The sequence below is a fragment of the Saccopteryx bilineata genome, chromosome 6 (genome assembly GCF_036850765.1).
Source record: "Saccopteryx bilineata isolate mSacBil1 chromosome 6, mSacBil1_pri_phased_curated, whole genome shotgun sequence".
NCBI lineage: Eukaryota > Metazoa > Chordata > Mammalia > Chiroptera > Emballonuridae > Saccopteryx > Saccopteryx bilineata.
In genome coordinates this window covers 34,980,782-35,002,435 of record NC_089495.1, presented here as the reverse complement: position 1 = coordinate 35,002,435, position 21,654 = coordinate 34,980,782, and the positions used below count along the sequence as shown (strand labels likewise).

The 21,654-nt window shown below is 43.0% G+C and overlaps 1 protein-coding gene and 1 pseudogene across 4 annotated transcripts in view; one reads left to right on the top strand and one right to left on the bottom strand.

The window, feature by feature from the left end:
• Window positions 1–21,654, bottom strand: part of PSD3 (pleckstrin and Sec7 domain containing 3) — a 619,599-nt gene that overhangs the window by 401,890 nt on the left and 196,055 nt on the right. The window lies entirely within an intron of this gene.
• On the top strand, window positions 4,543–19,597 carry LOC136308299 (amidophosphoribosyltransferase-like; annotated as a pseudogene).

Sequence of the window (21,654 nt, the reverse complement as noted above, 5' to 3'; positions counted from 1 at the left end):
CTATATCTTTAACAGGGATAATAACATTATCTACCACATGGGAATATTTTGCAGATTAAATAAAATCTTAGTACAGCGTGTGGCACACTGGATTAATAGTGATAGCACTAACTGTCTTATTAGGTAGCAGGCACTATTCTATGAAACTTTACATCGAGTAGCTGATTGTGCCACTTAATAAATATTTGTATTAGTATGAGACTACGATTGCTGCACTGCTTATAACTGTAACTATGTGGAAACAACTACACTGGGCCTTGCAGTGACCAGTAACTGAACCAAGGAACACAGGCTGTCCATGTGGCTGTGAACAGAGACGGAGACAGCTTGCATGCTGGTCAAGATCTCCACGTCTACTTTTTAGACAAGATCGGGCGCGTTCAGGGTCCACGTCTACTTTTTAAAGATGTAAAAAAATGTGTATGATTCGTTTTGTATAAACAGAGATGGGTGAATGGTGAATGACACAAAAACACTTTTTATTTGCTTTTTCACAGTAACTAAGAAATGGGCCCTGGATCAGACTGCGTGGGTCCTAACCTAGGCTCATTTCTCACCAGCTCCACAGCTTGGGGAAGACTCATAAACACTGAGCCTCCATCACTCGTATCCTCCTCAGTAAAACAGGGCTGATAACAATACAGCTTTTATGAAGATTAGGGGAACTAACAGATAAAACAGCCCCTGGCATATAGCAAGCAACCAGTTTGGTTTACTAATCACTTAAATATGTCAACATGGGTTGTAAGATTATGGGCCTTTTTGTTTTCTTTGTACTTACTTATATTTTAAAAGATAGCGACAAAGAGACTTATCTATTGAAAATACAAAATTATAGTACTGACCTGAGAGATGTATAGAATACTTGTTGAATGAGTAATGCTGGTACAAAAGAGCATGTACAGAAAAACTCATTGTTATTAAACTATAGCTAATATTATACAAATAAGTATACATAGGAAAACATTTACATATGAACTAAAATGTTAGCAGTGATGTCTCTAAGAGGTGGATTACAGATTGTTTCTATTTTCTTCTTTTTGCTTTCCTTAGTTTCTGATTTTCCTAAAATAAACTTTCGTTACTTGTGCAATAAGCGAGTTTTACCTGCCAGAATTCATTTCCAACCACGGAACCTACAAAGGAAGAAGTTAAATAGATAAACTTCCAATGATGTAACCAGAGACAGACTTTAGAGGTAAAACAAATGAACAGTACGTGTTTTCCTGAGATATCACAATACCTCCAAAGAAAACAACTGATAATCAAGAGCTAAGGCTGCCATCCTGGATTGGGCCAGGCTTCCACCTGACTCCACGGAGGTCTGCTGGGATTTAAGAACCGGAATCTGGCTCCAGGCAAACGCCTCAGGCTAGATCAAAGTCCAGAGGGCACTGTGCACAGTGGTAAAAAGCAGGACCACACACCCAATGCTGGTGTCACTGCAGCACATTCAGAACAGACCCCGAGTGACTGGGAAAGGATAACTAAAATATGCAATACGTCTTCTGAAAATCAGTTTGCATTATGATTTCTCTTAAAAAGTCAAACCCTGACTAAACAAGGAGGGTCACAGGATTTTGCTCAGATTTAAAGTAGAAAGGAAATGTGAGGTTATATTCTTTTGCTGAGACCAACTATCTATCAGCCATGTAAACTTCAATTTGTCTCTTCTCTCCTTAACGTGTTCTCTCCTTAACATCTCTACATAACCTGAGACAGCTAGCTCTACTGGCTGGACTGAACTATACAGCCAATAAGCCTACAGACACAGCAAGCTCAAGACGGTCTTTATGCTAAAAACAGGTATAGGATGTTCCTGGAAGAGAGTCTGAACACCTAGTCCCTTCTAGAGTTAGCTATCTGACCTCAATGCAGCCCCTTCACCAATGCCATGATTCCATGACAGCTAAATCAAGTCACTAAACAGAAGAGCTGCCAGGACATCAACTGAGTTTGATCTTATTAGGCAGCACATTCAGTCAACAAGGAACTTTAGACATTTGGACTAATAGAACCAAGAATAACCCTGGCCAGGTAGCTCTGTTGGTTAGAGCATCATCCCAATACAGAAAGGCTGGAGGTTCAATTCCTGGTCAGGGCACCCACAAAAATCAACCAATGAATGCATTAATAAGTGGAACAACAAATTGATCTCTCTCTCTCTCTCTCTCTCAACTCCTTCCTTTCTTTCTAAAATCAATCAATACATAAATTAATAGAACCAAAAATATCTTTCACCCCAAAATAAGAAATTGCTATTTTGGTATGCATCTACCTGATATTTCGCCCAAGAAAAATACTTATTATTATTTTACTACTAATATTTTATCACAGCTTTTATATGAATAAAACATTTGTTTTGGTATTAAATAAATCACACTTTTCAAAATATAAAAGAATAATCTTCAATCTATAAAATGTATTTATGAAATAGTAGGTACTTTATTGTCTTCAGAATTGTTTTTTCTTGGCTTTTTATTAACAAGCCTCCAAAGCACAGGGAGTATGTGTCCTTATGCAGAAGTCAGATTTTTTTTCTAAAAGCCAATTAAGTTTTTCCTAATTAGTTTCATTTTAATGGAAATCTTGTGACTCTGAATTAATAATACTATAATATAACCATATTTCATCAAGCTTTGCTGTTGATAATCTACCTCATTTTACTCCACAAAGTTCTATTTAAAGACTAATATTCCAGTTGGGCCTTAAATTCCTAATATGTAGGGTACCATAGTAATACATCTTTAAAATACTTAAATGGTAATAATGTAATAAAGGCTCATTAACTCAGACTGTGAAAGGTCATACCAAGTTGGAAAGTTTATATTTAAAAAAATGATTTTGATCCTTTCACATACCTGGAATTATTGAAATTAGGTAAACAGTAGAGATCTTTGGAGAAACTCTATTAATAAATAGATAAAAATTACTGTGATTAGAAATTGAACTATAAAGTATTATACACAAGCACCTGAAAATTGTTTTATTTTTCCTTTTAGTATTTAGGTTTTCACTAGATACCACTATGCTTACAACATGGATTACCTCATGTAATCCTCAGAACGCTCCTGCAAGGTTGGCATTGTTAACCGATTATATACTATTAAAATACACTCAGGAGCCCTGGCCGGTTAGCTCAGTGGTAGAGTGTCAGCCTGGCATGCAGGAGTCCCAGGTTCGATTCTCGGCCAGGGCACACAGGAGAGGCACCCATCTGCTTCTCCACCCCTCCCCCTCTCCTTCCTCTCCGTCTCTCTCTTCCCTTCCCGCAGCCAAGGCTCCATTGGAGCAAAGTTGGCCCGGGCGCTAGAATGGCTCTGGATGCAACCGAGCAACGCCCCAGATGAGCAGAACATCGCCCCCTGGTGGGCATGCCGGGTGGGTCCTGGTCCCTGGCCGGGCGCATGTGGGATTCTGTCTGACTGCCTCTGCGTTTCCAACTTCAGAAAAATAAAAAAAATAAAAAATACACTCAGGGATAGAAGTGTTCAAAGGTCCGCCTGGCTCTACCTCATTACACATTTCATCACACCCATCAGCTCTCACCTGAGGTCAGGAAAGCGGTCAAATCAGCACACATGCTCAACGTTTGAAAACAGTCTCACAAGCATTTTCAATTGCACCGTATTTTGTTTATCAGATTAGTATCTATATTGCCAGTGTTTGGGTTTTTTTGAAGAGTTAGATGCTTCACTTATCACTGAATGCCCGACGGATTCTTCAAAAGAGCCTTTTGTCCGCTGGGAACAGACGAGTGTTCTCTTTAAGAGCAGACTGAAACGAGACAGCAGTGAGTCGACGAGCACTGTCCTGTCCCTGTTATGTCCTAGCCATGGGCACGAGGAAAAGCACCTCACCTTTCTGAACCCCGCACAACGTGCCCACTATGAGGGGCCTGCGCAGGGACAGATGTTGCCTCGCCTCCTTCAGAATTGACCGCAGGATCAAACAACACAGCATGTGTAAAAGGACTTGGTAAGTTATACCTTGTACCACATTAAAATCTGACATAACACTTTCCCTTTGCATTTTTATTCATAAAAGATCTATCTACAGCATTCCTGCTATTACTTTTTTAGAAGCAAATTCTTTGAAGAGATTTAGCCCAAGTGTTAAAACTATAGGAAAATAAATGGGATTAGATTTACAGAAATTTGTTTTCTTTTTTTAAAACAATCCGTTTTACAAAATAAGCTCCAATTCCATGAGGTAATTCTAAGCATACACATAAAATACAAAACAAAGGCCTGTCCTTAACTCTCTCCTTGTTTCAAAAAATATTTATATTTACATAGTACCTGCCATGCACCAAGCAGTGGGGACAACAGTCTTTAATGGCTACAGAGATCTGTGATCCTTCACACTCAGGCACCAAGAAATGTTAGATAAGTAAACACGTGAAATTCACTGTATGAAAATGACCAGAGGTGGATGACCCAAGCTTCTGAGGCCTGCTGGCCTGGCTGTGTGGCCAGCTGGCTGGTGCTCTGAGCCCTGCCATGGTGGCAGCAGGTCCCTCCCCGTGCTCTCCGTGGGGACATGGAGCTAGAGGAGCTGGGGACCGAGAGCAATCTGCTGTGTTTGGGAGCATCCACTCAGGAGTGTGGCCCACGCAGCTGGATGTGCCACACGTGACCTGTCTGGGACTCTGCGGAGCCACAGCCCTAGGGTCAGGAGAGTGCTGGTTGCCAGAAGAGATGGGAATTCAGAACCAACACTCAGCACACCCCAGGGAACGAGTCATAAAAATCACGTATTTACTGAAGACAATGTGAAGAAATTACACAGTTCAAATCTTGGAATTGGTCACACAAAGCATGCCACTATAGGAAACTGGATTCAAAAACTATTAAGTTCTGTGTTTTTAATTACTGATTCATTTTAGAGAGAGAGGAAGCAAAGGGGAGGGGAGAGAGAGAGAAACACCCATTTGTTGCTCCACTTATTTATGTATTCACTGGTTGATCCTTGTATGTGCCTGGACCCGGGATCAAGCCCATAACCTTGGCATATCGCAGGGGTCCCCAAACTTTTTACACAGGGGGCCAGTTCACTGTCCCTCAGACCATTGGAGGGCCAGACTATAAAAAAACTATGAACAAATCCTTATGCACACTGCACATATCTTATTTTAAAGTAAGAAAACAAAATGGGAACAAATACAATATTTAAAATAAAGAACAAGTAAATTTAAATCAACAAGCTGACCAGTATTTCTTTTTTTTTTTTTTTTTTTTTTTCATTTTTCTGAAGCTGGAAACAGGGAGAGACAGTCAGACAGACTCCCGCATGCGCCGGACCGGGATCCACCCGGCACGCCCACCAGGGGCGATGCTCTGTCCACCAGGGGGCGATGCTCTGCCCACCAGGGGGCGATGCTCTGCCCATCCTGGGCGTCGCCATGTTGTGACCAGAGCCACTCTAGCGCCTGAGGCAGAGGCCACAGAGCCATCCCCAGCGCCCGGGCCATCTTTGCTCCAATGGAGCCTTGGCTGCGGGAGGGGAAGAGAGAGACAGAGAGGAAAGCGCGGCAGAGGGGTGGAGAAGCAAATGGGCGCTTCTCCTGTGTGCCCTGGCCGGGAATCGAACCCGGGTCCTCCGCACGCTAGGCCGACGCTCTACCGCTGAGCCAACCAGCCAGGGCAGACCAGTATTTCAATGGGAACTATGCTCCTCTCACTGACCACCAATGAAAGAGGTGCCCCTTCCGGAAGTGCAGCGGGGGGCCGGATAAATGGCCTCAAGGGGCCGCATGTGGCCCGCGGGCTGTAGTTTGGGGACCTCTGGCATATCGGGACGATGCTCTCACCAGCTGAGCTACCCATCCAGGGCTAACACTGTTAGTTCTCTGTTGTTGAAACACTTCGCAGGAAAAGAGATGTGGCACATAGTGAAGAATTGGGAATACTGCTCCATTAAAGGAAAAGCTTTTTGAAGTCAATGAGTTCTGAAAGTGAAATGATGACCAGTTACTGGCATATACCCCACCTCAGAGATAAGATGACACCCCAGACTGGGTAGCAAGGATTAAAAACGTAATGAAAGAAGTGCCCACAGCCTACTCCCTACTTATAATGCACAGAGATGTTATTCATGCAGTACGAGACCCTTACAGAAATCATCCTCTATACATCGGCTGTCTTATTCCTTCCTGTATCTGATATAAATGATAAAAGTCTTCAGAAATGGAAAGATGGGTGGTGTCTTCAGAATCTTGTAGCTTTTTATCTATTGGTGCAAGATATTACCATGAAGTCATGCCTGGAGGAATTATGGAAATGTACAGACATAATGTTTAAACTCTTAATTTTATATCAAGGTCTGAAGAAAACCCAGTGAATTTTTGTATCTTTGAATATGTTTATTTTGCAAGACCAGATGGTATATTTGAAGATCTGACACTGCTGTGGTCAGCAGCTGGACAGGGAAGCGCCTGTGGAGGCAGATTTGGTTAGCACAGATCTGGAGCTGCTACACACCCACTGCTCTGGGTGACGCAGGGAAGCGCGTTCCCATGTGTGGAGGTGCTGTGTAAAAACCAATAAGAGGAAGAACCTTCATTCAGCCAACTATGAGGTTAACATAACTTGGTGTTGCAAAAAAAAAAAAGAGAGAGAGAGAATATTGTCAGACAACTTTAAAGGCAAAAGAACTGTCCTATAGACCCTATAATTCTATAATCTTCATACAAGCTAACTATGATATTTCATAGACCAGCACGAAATTCTGGTGAACTTGCACCAGTCTGCAGATTGGTGGTTAAAAACCACTGCTAGAGATGATGCAATGGTGAGAGGGAGTACCACCTCCCTATGGCCATGGCACAGCAAACTGGCATTGGAATACAGCCCTGGAACCACTGAGTGTATAGCCTCCTGTCGTAAATGTACTATAGTTCTCACAGCAGCACAGAGGAGGCAAGACTCAGGTCAGTTCTGAATGGCCTCACTTGCATTGGGTTTTTAAAAACAAGAGACTCAAGGAAATTATTAAACAAAAACTTTGTTTGACTTTTGTGTTTTCTACAGTTTTTATTTTATTTTTGTAGTCTTTATTTTCTTTTATTGAAATGCTTTTATAAAGGAATATGGTACTGTGACAGTTTGATAACAATAGATTTCTTATTTTTTTTTCCTTTTATTCAGTGAGAGGAGGGGAGGCGGAGAGACAGACTCCTACATGTGCCTAGACCGCAATCCATCAGCAAGCCCACTAGGGGGCAATGCTCTGCCCATCTGGGGTATTGCTCCATTGCTCAGCAACCAAGCTCTTCCTAGCGCCTGAGGCGGAGGCCATGGAGCCATCCTCAGCACCCTGGGCCAGCTTTTTCCAATCAAGCCATGGCTGCAGAAGGGGAAGCGAGAGAGAGGAAGAGAGAGAAACGAGAGGGGGAGGGGTGGAGAAGCAGATGGTCACTTCTCCTGTGTGCCCTGACCAGGAAATTGAACCCAGGACATCCACATGCCAGGCCAACGCTCTACCACTGAGCTAGCCGGCCAGGGCCACACATTTCTTAATGTTTCTCCATCACAGCCTTCTATTTCACAAGTTTCCGAAGTCTAAATTACAATTCTTTACCAATTAATCTGAAATGCTGTTGAACTGCTTGCCTTAAATTTATATAAGTACAGCATTATGAACTGCAGAGAAGATGAAATATGTGTTTTCACTGATCTGTACTGTGGTGAACTACACTAATCCTACTTTCTGTGACTTCACTGTGACGTGTTGGTGACAAATATATGTAATTAAGTAATTTTTTGAGTGACCAGAAAGATACTCATCAAGTTTCTTTCTTTTTTTTTTTTTTCTTTCTTTTTTTGTATTTTTCTGAAGCTAGAAACAGGGAGAGACAGACTCCCGCATGCGCCCGACCGGAATCCACCCGGCATGCCCACCAGGGGGCGACGCTCTGCCCACCAGGGGGCGATGCTCTGCCCCTCCGGGGCATCGCTCTGCCTCGACCAGAGCCACTCCAGTGCCTGGGGCAGAGGCCAAGGAGCCATCCCCAGCGCCCGGGCCATCTTTGCTCCAATGGAGCCTCGGCTGTGGGAGGGGAAGAGAGAGACAGAGAGGAAGGAGAGGGGGAGGGGTGGAGAAGCAGATGGGCGCTTCTCCTGTGTGCCCTGGCCGGGAATCGAACCCGGGACTTCTGCACGCCAGGCCGATGCTCTACCACTGAGCCAACCGGCCAGGGCTTCATCAAGTTTCTTATACGCTGACCCAATAAAACATTCTGGTTCTTTGCAAAGACTTGACTAAAGGCGTCCTGTGATGTCTGCTCCACCAGAATGGGGTGACAGAGATAGAAACAGAAGCAGGAGGCTCTGTCCCCAAACCCTAAAGTAAGATATGCTGCCTCTCTGTTATCAGATACATAACACTGAAACAGACAAAAACCAGACAAATAAATCTCTAATTTTAAAAATAAGTAAAACCCCAAGTGTGAAACCTGTTTTTCATCCATCAAACTAATCCGGCAAGGCAGCATTTCCAGGCCAGAGCCCTCGGGTCCGTGTGGCACTTACAGTGGCTTAACTAATTAGTCTAATCATGGCTTCTGTTCCACACCCTTGTAGCTGCCTAATTACCCAACTCGACAGTGCTCACTCGACCCCACAATCCAAGCCTTGCCATGGCCCTTTCCCTAAACATGTTTCCACATAAATATTCAGAGACACCACCACAGGTTAAAAACAAGTACTGATATCAGAGTGTGGAAGAGACCCCAAACAGTTCTGGGTCATTTCTCCTTAGAAATTTTTTAGGAACGGAACTGAAAGCCCTTCAGAAGTATGCAAATAAAGAGTAGGGAAAACATCTTCACTCTTTCTGAAATGTTCTTTATCATCAGTTTTAAAATCTGTAGCAGGCCCTGGCCGGTTGGCTCAGTGGTAGAGTGTCGGCCTGGTGTGCGGAAGTCCCGGGTTCGATTCCCGGCCAGGGCACACAGGAGAGGCGCCCATCTGCTTCTTCACCCCTCCCCCTCTCCTTCCTCTCTGTCTCTCTCTCTTCCCCTCCCGCAGCCGAGGCTCCATTGGAGCAAAAAGATGGCCCGGGCACTGGGGATGGCTCCTTGGCCTCTGCCCCAGGCGCTAGAGTGGCTCTGGTCGCGACAGAGCGACGCCCCGGAGGGGCAGAGCATCGCCCCCTGGTGGGCATGCTGGGTGGATCCCGGTGGGGCGCATGCGGGAGTCTGACTGCCTCCCCGTTTCCAGCTTCAGAAAAAGACAAAAAAAAAACAATAATAATAAATAAATAAATAATAAAATCTGTAGCAAATGGAGAAATGACAGAACAAAAAGCATGTTTTTGCCCCGGAAGGTGACCACATGTTAGACTGGTGCCTCACACTCAGCCTAACGGCCTCACAATGGACTGCCAGCCTGGGTCAGGGGAACACAGGACCGTCGCCATCTTTACAGCAGCCTGCACAGTGAGGACTCCAGGTAAGGGGAGCTGGGGTCATGCGGGCAACTTGGTTTTTTCCCAATTATCTCTATTCAAGTCTTCCTGTTCTAAAATTTCTCTTGAGTGGAAATAAAAAGCATGCCAGAGACAGCAAGAGCCATGAAGAAAGCAAACCAAAGCCGTGATGAGGTGGAGGAGTAGCATGGGTGAGCACCTGAGGCCTCGCTCGCTAGCCACCGCGCTGGCATGTTAGAAGCCCTCTGTCAAGAGGACTGGTTTGCCCTATAACCTCAGGGAGCTGTTGCTAGACCACCGGACTGGTCTCTTTTCACAGGTTCCTCAGAATGAGCCCTTTGGTAAGGGAAAAAGAAAAGAGACCCAAAGGAATGGAGAAAACAGCATGGAAGGTAGAGAGACCACCCAAAGACAACATATCTTGCTATTTGTGTTTTTTCTTTTAGTATAGAAGAACACCAAATAAGGGGACAAAACCCCCACTATTTCTGGGCAGAAAAAAATTACTCGGAAGAACAAGAACAAGATAGACAATGAAATGAGAATATCAGGGGTTAGAAGTTACAGCTATATCAATAAATTATCCAGGGCCGATTTCTTTAGCTCTGAGGCAATATTCCATTTTCTATTCAGTGTAGCTCATGGTACTTTCTTCTCACTTAATTTATATCATTTTGAACAAATTTAAAACCAAAAACAACAAATATCATAACAAATAGGATTTATTTTTAAAGATTTTAGAGAGAGGAGAGAGAGAAAGGGGTGAGGAAAGAAAGAGGGAAGCATCAATCCATGGTAGTTGCTTCTCATATGTGCCCTGACCGGGCAAGCCCGGGGTTTCAACTCAGTGACCCCGGCTTTCCAGGCCGATGCCTCATCCACTGCACCACCACAGGTCAGGCAATAGGGTTTGGTTTTATTCCTTAAGCTTATCAACAGTGAAGAAAGAGATGATATGTAATCCTCGTTCTGAAGAAGTTTCCAGTCTAAGTGGAAGGAATTGAGTAACACACAAAAAAATTCCAAGAATGTTAAACCTCAATAATGGCAACTCCACCCATTTGTTCATCAAGCCAGAAATCTACCTCATTCTTCCTTTCCTTACATCCCATCAGTCATCAGGTTCCGCTGATCTACACAAAATGTGGGTCATTTATCTTCCCACCTATCTGGATCACAACGGCCACCTTTCCTGTCCAAGAAACCTTCATCTCTCACCTACAAACACCTAATTGATTTCCCTGCTTCCTGTGGACAATGAAATGGAGAGTGATTTTTTTAAAGGCTGACCCCTTCATGACTTCCCATTTTCTAAGAATATAATCCAAGCACCTTCCTTTAACCATAAGGGCCTGCCCAATCTGGCTTCATCTCACCTTTCCAATTCCATCCCCTCGATTCCCCATCTCCCAACCGCAACACCTCCTTCTCACGTGGTCAGGCCCCGGGCCTTCTTTCAGTTCATCAGATGCTAAACTCGTGGCCGCCATGCGGGTGCTTGCCCTTCCTCTATGTGGCATATGCTGCCTCTGGCCTGCTCTGATGCATCTGCCGTGGACATCTGCTGTTGCAGCCTGCCCGGCACTGTTCCTTCTGATAACAGAACACCTCTTTTGTTCTTTAAAATCAGTGTCTTTCAACCACAGGTTCACCAGAAATTTCGTGCCAGTCAGCAAGAGAGTTAACCACCCCAATGTTATGTATATATGAGATTATAGACCCAAGGATCGCAGTTGAAATTCACCTATGCTCAGGGTAATTTCTGCCTTACTGGCCCCTGAAATAGTTCTCCTATCTTCACTGGTCCCCAAGTGTAAAAAGACTGAAAACCATTAAATCATTTCTCTCCTATTTTCACTCCATGCACTTAGGCTGAAACTGGCAACTTTCCCTCATACCCACCCAGGGCGATGCAATGTAGGCACGTGGCTCGGGCTCTCCAGCCCTCGGCCACAGGGGCAGACACATCACTCAAGCCAGGCCTATCAAACTTAAGCCCAGGGGTTTTGCTGGAAACACAGGCATGCCATGGGGCCAGACGACGGATAATGGTACTATGACCCAAGCAGAGGCTGTGCTGGGGCACGAAGCCTTGGCCATAGGCTCTACTCCCCTCTAATCCAGTCCTGGGGGACGACTGTCTCTGGTGCATAAAGGAGCAAGATGAGGAAGATGAGGGACAAGGAGTGAAGTCTCCAGTCCTGGCTGTATCTTTAGCTATCTGACCTCCGGTTTCCTCGTCTATAAAATATCAAGGCAGAACTAGATTTTTTTAGATCTAGATCTAAAGATTTTAGTTCTGTGATTCCACAATCTCCTTTGAAAGGTTCAACTTAGATAATAGCAACAATAAAGCCATCCCTGACCTATACCACTTAAAAACTACAAATGCTTTGTTCTGACTCTATACCAAAATGGGTAAAATGTAAATGGTACACCTTTTCCGAGAGGAATATGGATTTGGGGGCCTTAAAAAGTTTATACCTTTGACTCTCAAACTCTTCTTAAATAAAAATAGTCTATAGAAATAATCAGAGATAGACAAATGTTTATATATATATAAAGTGTGTGTGTGGGGGGGTCTATGTATGTCATAACAGTGAAAATCTGGAAATATCCTAAATATCCAATAATAGGGAACTGGGTAAGTGAGTTTCAGAAAAGCCCTAAGATTAAATAGTAGGTGGTCCTGTAAAAACTATATTTGCAAATAGTTTTAATGACATAGGAAAATATTTACAATTTAAAATTGAACGAAGTAAAATAACATAAAATTGTATATATACCATTTGAACACACACGCACACACGTTCAGAATTAGAGAATACAAATGCCTTTAAAAAGTTAACATTGTCTTATCTTTAAGCAGAGGAAGAATAGTTGGTTTTTGTTTTCTTCTCTAAATAGTTCTATATATCCTAATCTCTATAATTACCACGCCTTTCTCATACTCAGGAGAAAAGTTTAAAATTAAAAATTTTGTTTCAGCCTGACCAGGTGGTGGCACAGTGGATAGAGCATCAGAATGGGATGCGGAGGACCCAGGTTCAAAACCCCGAGGCCCCCGGCTTGAGCGTGGGCTCATCCAGCTTGAGCATGGGCTCACCAGCTTGAGCGCGGGGCCACTGGCTTGAGTGTGGGATCATAGACATGACCTCATGGTTGCTGACCTGAGCCCAAAGGTTGCTGGCTTGAAGCCCAAGGTTGCTGGCGTGAGCCCAAGGTCACTGACTTGAGCAAGGGGTCACTGGCTCTGCTGTAGCCCTCTCCCCCTGTGTCAAAGCACATATAAGAGAGGAATCAATGAACAAGCAGTCAACGAACAACTGAGATGCTGCAACGAAAAACTGATGCTTCTCATCTCTCTTCCTTCCTGTCTATCTGTCCCTATCTGTCCCTCTCTCTGACTCTGTTTAAAAAAAAAAGAAAAAAATTGTTTCAAAATATAATTTAAAAAATTCATTACACAATCCCAAAAAAGGTTGCACAAGCCCCTCTCTTCAGCAGAGACCTGCCAAGCACCTACCTTTCCGTGCATTCAGATTCTCGCGACAATACCACTCACTGACAGACCCACCGAAAATCATTCTGAAACGTTACATTAACACACGGCCTTAGTTGTTGCCAAAGGACTTTCAAATGCCTGAAAGGAGAGGGAAACAAAATACTGCCTCCAGGGACAGAACGTCCACAGGGCCCTCGAGCCCTCTGCCATGACCCAGATGAAACGATGGGCTCGGCTGGGTGACAGTTAACGCCCTGGGAAAAGGTGCATGTGGGGCTGACGGAAGTGCGGCCGCACAGAGGGCTCGGCAGAGGCCGAGGCACTTGACCCAGCGCTCTCTCCTTCTCTCCGGACACCGGCAAGTCCAATTGTACTGCTGTAGATACAACAGTGAACTAGAAGCCAGACTGACTTTCCAGGTATAAAAACATGCGAATAGAAAACATTACTACTTCTGTAATTTTACCACAAGAAATTTAATATAAGGAGAAAAAATTACAGAGGCGAATTTGACCATACAATCAGAAGGTGCTGTGTTTACTTTCTGGGAGGACAAAGATCCTGGGTTACAGAGTATACATGTACACACGATGGACACACACACACACACACACACACACCACACGTGCATGCACACACATTCCTAACCCAAGGAGGCCTCACAGTGAACCAGTTCCTCAGCTTGACGTCAAATGTAACCTACAGGCAAGAACCCCTCTGCCTCCTTTAATCAATAGTCAAAACTCCAGAACTGGTCCCAAACTGATAATGCCTATGAAACATAGAGAAGACTTCTAGAATTTGCCAAATTGTGACACCACAGAAAACAGCTAGTGACAATCAAAAAGATTAAGTCATAACATGTAAAACTAAACTGTGTTAATTAAGTGAGAGGTATTATTTTAAGCATTGTTTCAATGTCAGGACTTTTAGACAAAGGCATTCAAGACATTTAGTTTAAACTAAAAATAAAATTGAGGCTCTGTGTTAGCACCCTAAATCTATCTCTTAAATAACTTTCACAGATTCTTAAAATTCCCTAGACTAAATAATCATAATAATAGCTAGGCTTTCATTAAATGTTGACAATGTCCCAGGTGGCGAGCTGCACATTTAACATGGGGAGTCACTTAGTCATCAAAAAGGCCTCATATAACAGGTTTTAATTCCATTTTACCAATGAGGAAACTAAAGCTCAGAGGATTCATGCTTTTGGTCAAAATCATCGCCATGGAGATGTGGGATTCGGACCCAGGTCTGTCAGATTCCATCATGAAGTCATGATGTTTTTCAAACTGGAATACGGTAGAATATTTTCAAGAGCTTTACACTTCTTTGGTTGTATTTACTCATGTAACTACCAATGACCAAACCGCCAACTGCACTAATTCCAATCCTGCGCCAACTGGTCAAAATGTGTGGCTCACTAAATCAAGACTGACTACACCTGGCTGAAACTCCAAAGGAATCCTTTTAAATTGCTAGTGATATGTTAAAAATAACAATAATAATAAAATAAAAAGGCCCTGGCCAGTTGGCTCAGTGGTAGAGCATCAGTTCGGCATGTCTAAGTCCTGGGCTTGATTCCCAGTCAGGGCACACAGGAGAAGCGACCATCTGCTTCTCCACCCCTCCCCCTCCTCTTCTCTCTCTCTCTCTCTCTCTCTCTCACTCTCACTCTCACTCTCTCTTTCTCTTCTCCTCCTACAACCATGGCTCAAAGGGTTCAAGCAAGTTGGACCCAGGCGCTGAGGATGGCACCATGGCCTCGTTTCATGTACTAAAAATAGCTTGGTTGCCAAGCCATGGAGCAGCGGCCTCAGAGGGACAGAGCATCAATCAGGGTGGATCCCGGTCAGGGCACATGCGAGAGTCTGTCTCTCCGCCTCCCTGTCTCTCACTTAATAAAAAATTAAATAAATAAATGGAAGGAAGGAAGGAAGGAAGGGAGGGAGGGAAGGAAGAAAAAGGCAGATCTCATCTTCTTGTCAAAAAACATAAAACCTACACAGAAACATCCCCTCTCAGAGTAAAAGCTGACACTATAGTTATGCTTGGAAGGCATTTGGCTCACAGGAGGTCCCCAGCAAATATTTGTTGAATTAATAATAAATGATTAGCGCCACTGTAGCATGTCTAATTCCAATGTGAAGATGCTCGTGTTTTCAGGGAAATAAAACACTGTGGCCTTAAATAAACTGAAGAAACTGACAGCTTTCTTTAGGAAAATCACTGAGCTCCACACTCAGATGAGATTTTTTTTTTTTAAAGAAAGAAAGAACTCAAGTGTGCCCCAATTAGAACAAAGTGAACCAAGGCTGCTTCACTGCGTTAGCGCCGGAGAACATTAAATAGGACCTTTAAAAATGCGCTGTAAGTGGTTCCGTCTGTTTCCCCTGCGCATTAATAATTGTAATTTTTTTTTTAAATGCAGTGGAGCTGAAGTCAATACCTGAATACTTGTCCAACTGGGTCTTTATTCTAACTCTTCTCCTCATTTGCAAAATGAGGTTATATAGGCTAAAAGATTTAAAGGCCCTTCTTAGCTTTGACATTCTATTATTAAATCACAATCTACAACTTAACTTCCAAAAAAACTGAGATCTTAATTCTTTACATTGCAAACTCACCACAGGAACAACAGTGGGTGACTCTAGGGGATGGGGACTGGGGAAGTGGAGGAGGGTGTGGGAGGATGAATGGTGACAGAGAGAGACTCGACTTGAGGGTGGTGAGCACACAATGCGTCCTGGAATTATGTTCCTGAAACCTGTATAATTTTGTTGACCAGTGTTACCCTGATAAATTCAATAAAAAAAATAGAATAAAATGTTTTATCAAGTTTAGACTTTTTCTAAAACCCCAAGACTGGAAAGAAAACCCAAGGCTGGAGAGAACTGCAAAGAGTCTTTCATTTGTACACTTATGCAACTCATCTGATGGCCAATTCCTGTAATCCATCTCTTCCAAATATAAGCATTTACTCTAAAACATCCAAGTAGAGACCTAATCTCTGTCCAAACACATCTACACAGAAAGTTGGTTTGGTTTTTCAAACAAATCTGAGAAAACACAGTGGTCCTTCCTCTATGGTGGGGGTTAGGTCCCAGAACTCCCCGCGACAGGAGGAAATCCTCGAAGTAGTGACCTTATATTTATTTTATTATTTACATACATTTTTAAGGCTTTATTTTGATTTAATATTCTTTTAATATGTTTTAATTAATATTTTATATTGTTTTCAACATTTTAGGCTAGAAAGTGCTTATTTTACTGCAAAAATAATTAAAATAATAAATATACAAAAATACCTATATACTGTAAAATCCTGTGATATAGCCATGGCTCGATTGGAGTGAGTTGGCTCTGGGAGCTGTGGACGGCTCCATGGCCTCCACCTCAGGTACTAAAAAATGGCTCTGGTTGCAACGGAGCAAAGGCCCCAGATGGGCAGAGCATCGCCCCCTAGTGGGCTTGCCAGGTGGATCACGGTCAGAGTGCACACAGGAGTCTGTCTCTGCCTCCCCATTCTCTCACTAAATAAAAAAAGTTTTAAATAGTAAGTTATAATAACATTTCATTAGTATTAGTGCCTTATCCCCGCAATCAAGCTGTAAGCTCTAGTTCTCTACCACACCCACAGTCTGCCTTACATCTCATTAGCTGTTTTTCCCCTAAGTCAGGGTTCGGCAGAGAAAGTGTTGAGGCTCAATTAAAATTGAAGATCAGTCAGACATTAGGGTAAAGCAACTCTGAAATTAAAGAAAATTAATGGCAAACAGGTTGTGATTTATTTAAAGAGTCAATTTATAGTGAAGTTTCCAGAACACACGAGCAATCTACACTCTTTATTCCTTAATCATACAATTAAAGATGCACGGCCGAAACGTGCTGAGGGAATCCGTCTGGCACAGACTTTAAGAGAGTAAGCTCTGAAATCCGAGTGTCTAGAGTTCAAATCCTAGATCCACAGTTTACCCACTGTGTGACCCGGAGCAAATTACTAAACCTCTCTGGTCTCTCAGGTTCCCCATCTGTAAAATGTGAGCCATAACAGTACCTACCTACCTAATGGGAGTCTGTGGAAATCAAATGAAAACGGATGTGAAGTGTGCTTGGAATGGTGCTTCCACCTTTCAAAGCTCTTAGTGAAGTTACAGTTATTACTACTATGCAGAAGTTATCTAAAGAGCAAATTCTCCTAAACAATTTTGCTAAAACTTGTTACTTAAAAGTCTCAGTCATCTTTGATTTGTGTAGACCCTCACCTCTGACAGCCATTGCTGAAGTCAATCAGCAGCTCATTGTGTTTTTTACATATTTATAATAATGTTTTCCATATATTCACCTATTCATTTAAATTAACACAAAAAATTCTAATTTTTAATATTTAACTAACTATAAGTGCTATCTCTAAAGCACACAGTGTGTTAATACTCACAATGATGAAATAAAGGTACAAACAAACCACTTGTTACACCTGTGACCACTGAGCCTCCGCAGCCACGTGGGGCTCTCTGGCACCTGAAACATGGCAGATGTGCTGGAAATGTAAACTGCACACCAGCTTTCCAAGACACAGCATGAAAAAAATACAAATTATCTCATTAATAATTTTTACACTAATTACATATTGAAATGACAATATCTTGGATCTACCAGGTTAAATAAAACATTAATAAGTTAACGTTACCTGTTTCTTTTTACTTTTTAAAATTAGCTACTAGATATATTATTTTCTTTGCTACTGAACATTTTTAAACCATATATATAACATATATTTCTATTAGATAGCACTGATGTAGATGATCCTAAAAAATAGTGCCTCGTGAAAATTAAATTCAGGACAAGAGATAGGATCTAAATTATAGCAGAAACACCAAGACTTGAATCTAGCCAGTCTAGGCTGAGAGGGTAACTGTTATGTTACTTAACCATTTTGCTAGGATGGAACTTCTGAACTCTTCATCACGAAAACCTTCTAATGATTTATTGTAAAATAAATAAATAAATAATAGCAGAAACTAAATGAAGAACTTAAATTACTTTCCGAGTTTATATATACAACGTGGATTCGTCGATTGTAACAAATGTCTCACTCTGATGGCGAGTGGCGAGTGCTGATAATGGGGGTGTGGGGGGAGATGAATGTGTGGGGGGAGGGGTAAGTGGGAAATCTCCGTGCCTTCTTCTCAATTTTGCTGTGAACCTAAAACAGCTCTTAAAAAATAAAATCTTTTTTAAAAAGTCGTCAGTTACTGTAAGCGTACGGACGGAGTGCCCTGCATACAAGTCCTCAGGCCCAGCACACTGGTGCAGAACTAGGGGCTGCTCAGGTTGAATAAGATGAAAACTATCTATACTGAAAACTAGTTTATTTAAAAACTAACACAATAGTTTTGATTTTTGATGGAGATGGGAAGGTAAAAAACTTAAGTTAAAATATAGACTGCATTAATAAAAATTAGGGTTCATAATAGTAAGCTCAAGGGTTATAGTTGTTTTCAACTAAACCAAAGTTCTTCTGAATGGGAATTGTGCTGCTACATGAAGAACCGTTCCTTCTCTCCCCTTTCCTGTCTGTCCTATCAGCAGGCGTGCTGGCAGTGCTCCCTGTTTTAAAACCCTCTAGACCTCACTTTCCCTTCAGTTCTGTTTCTCACCTTCCCTTTACAGCAAAAATCCTCAAAATACTTGCCCACATTTAATATCTTCATTTCTCTACTCCTGTTCTCTCTTGAATCCTCACCAGTCAATTTTTGGTCCTACTACTTCATCAAAACTGCTGTTGCTCAGTAACAGCTAACTCCTTAAGTCAGTTCTTGACCCTTGCCTCCCAAAACTGCTCTCCTGGTTTTCCTCCTCCCTCATTAGCTGCTTTTCCTCCTTCTCCTTTACTAGTTCCATCTCCTCTCCCCAACCTCGGTGTGGAAGTTAGCTCAGTTTCCTGGTCCTCAGCCTCTTTTGCCATCTAGACTCATCCCTGTGGATTTCATTCTGACAACTCCCAAATGTTTATCTGAGAGCCAGACTAGTATATCCAACTGCCTACTGGACAGCTCCAAACTGAGCTCCTGCCCAGTCCCCCCAAACCAGCTTTTCCCTATATTAGTTCCTGCAACTCCATCCTTCAAGCTGCACTGATCAAATGCATGCATTTCACTACTGACTTCCCTCACTCGCTTCTCACATTCAGGGAATCAGGAAATCTTTCCCTCTCCCTTCATAACATAGCGCTGTGGTCCTAGCCATTCACCATTGCTCACTTAGGTTACCACAATAGCCTCCTAACTGGTTTCCCCATCTCTGCCCTTCCCCACTTCAGTCTGGTCTCATGAGACACAGTGTACTCTGTCCTCTTAAAACATAAACGGGATCGTGTCCCATCCTTATTTAAAACCCTCTGATAGCTTCCTCTACAAACGAGCCAAAGTCCTTGCAACAGCTTACAAGAATGGATGCCTTACAAGAACTGGTGTCTGCTCTCCTCTCTGCTCACTCTACCCCGTCACCCTGGTCAGGCCTTCCTGGAAGGCGGGCAGCCAACCCGAGCCCAGCCCCGCCCCGTCCCGTCCTAGCCCCCGCCCTAGCTCCCTCCCCAGCCCCGCCCTAGCCCCGCCCCAGCCCAGGCTCAGCCCCAGCCCAGCCCCAGCCCAGCCCTAGCCCAGCCCCAGCCCAGCCCCAGCCCCGCCCTAGCCCAGCCCCAGGCTCAGCCCCAGTCCCTCCCCAACCCCCCCACCCGCCCTAGCCCCACCCCAGCCCTAGGCCCAGCCCCAGCCTCAGACCCAGGCCCAGCCCCAGCCCCAGCCCAAGGCCCAGCCCCAGCCCCAGGCCCAGGCCCAGGCCCAGCCCCGCCCCGTCCCGCCCCAGCCCCAGCCCCAACCCAAGGCCCAGCCCAGCCTAGCCTCCAGCCCTTGCACCTGCCCTGCGGGCTTCTGCTTTGGACAGCACTCTTCCCAACCCGGCCACAGGGCTCCTTTCACCTTTCATCACAAGTCACCTTGAAGAGGCCACCCGTGACCATCTTATTTATCATATAACTGCAACTTTACCCCCTTCCTAACCTTCCTCCTCTCTCCTCTGCTTTATTTTTCCCCAAAGTACTTCACACACACACACACACACACACACACACAGTCTCACCTTGCGAGAGTGAATTTTTTTCGTTTTGGTCTATTTTGTTGACTACTGTATCCTCAGTATCTAAACAATGCCTGGTACATGGGAGGCACTCAATAAATATGTTTAATCAATACATGAATAAATGAGAGAGGACAGTGATCTATAACAGCCTATCGTGTAGCCTTTTTAAAGGGTTCTGTTTTACTAGGGCACTTTGTATGCATATATATACTCAGATGTTGCAAAAAAAACAAACAAACCCAAAGCTTCTCCCATTTGATAATTAAATTAACATCAAGCAAAACTTGAATAATTATAAAGAACTAGTTGTCTAGACTGAGAAATGCTCTGAAACACTCCAAGGTACCGGATTTCTTAAAACCTCGGCTCTTGCCTCCGCAGAGCATGCTGAAAACATGGTCTCAATTGCCCGCTCCAGCAGCACACATACTAAAACGGGAGCGACCCAGGGCCGATCAGCACGGCCCCTGCTTGAAGGTGACATGCAAACTCAGGAAGTGTTCCATAGTAAAAAGAAAAGAGAAGAGAGTCTCTGTATGTCTACCCTATCCTAAACGGGAATGTCACTAGGCCAATATCATGGACTTTGATTTCCTCAAATGATAGAGAAATTATGACACAAAGTACAGAGCACTTAATGTTTTAATGATGTATGAAATCTGGGTGTAACCTCACCTCAGTGAACCTCAGGACTCAAGTTATGAAAGAAGAAAATATCGTGGTGGTGGTGTCAGACGTTAGTAATACATTTGCTCAATGGCTAGACATGGGTGGGCCATATTTTTATAAACCACATTTTAGAAGAACTCAAATTTTTCTTCCAGATTTATCTTCCAGTGAAATGATTGCAAAAAACATTTAGATGCAGACATAAATTATCCAGGAGGGAAGAAAATCTGTATATAAACAGACGTGGTATGAGGCAGATAAAAGCTAAATGTGATTTTAAAACAAAAATGAAGTGTCTTAATTTCTCACAATATTAACATCTTGACAATATTAATTCTCATATACTATTATCAGGTTTGCTTTTGTTTCTGAAGTTATACATATAGCAGAAGCTCTCACCCAGCCTCCAATTAGCCAACACCAGGATGAACAGTCACCCTGCAGAGCACCCTTGCTGATGCTCATGACTACTTGATGCTCACAGCTTGTAATCGAGACTCGGGCAAATTCATGGAACTGTGCTCCAAGTGAGCTGATAGTTACCAAGAGTCAGTTGTGTTTGCTCCCAAACTGACTTGTGCTGGTTGTTTGCTATTGAAATTCTGTAATTTCATTAAATATTATGTAAAATAATTATATACAGATATAATAAGAGTCCTTTCCATGAAAGCTAAGAAGAATGCTCGAGAAATAAGACATTAAATGGCCATCAGAGAATTCTACCAACAACGTTTTATTTTTAAAGTGTTTTTACTAAATAGAGGCAAAATACAAATGATAAGTTATCTGTCACATATAAAGATTCATGATGCAAATATACCAATATACATCAAGAAATTACCATCATCCTTTTAACTTCCCTGTGAACCTGTTGATATCAAATGATTTTATATTTTAAAATACTGTCT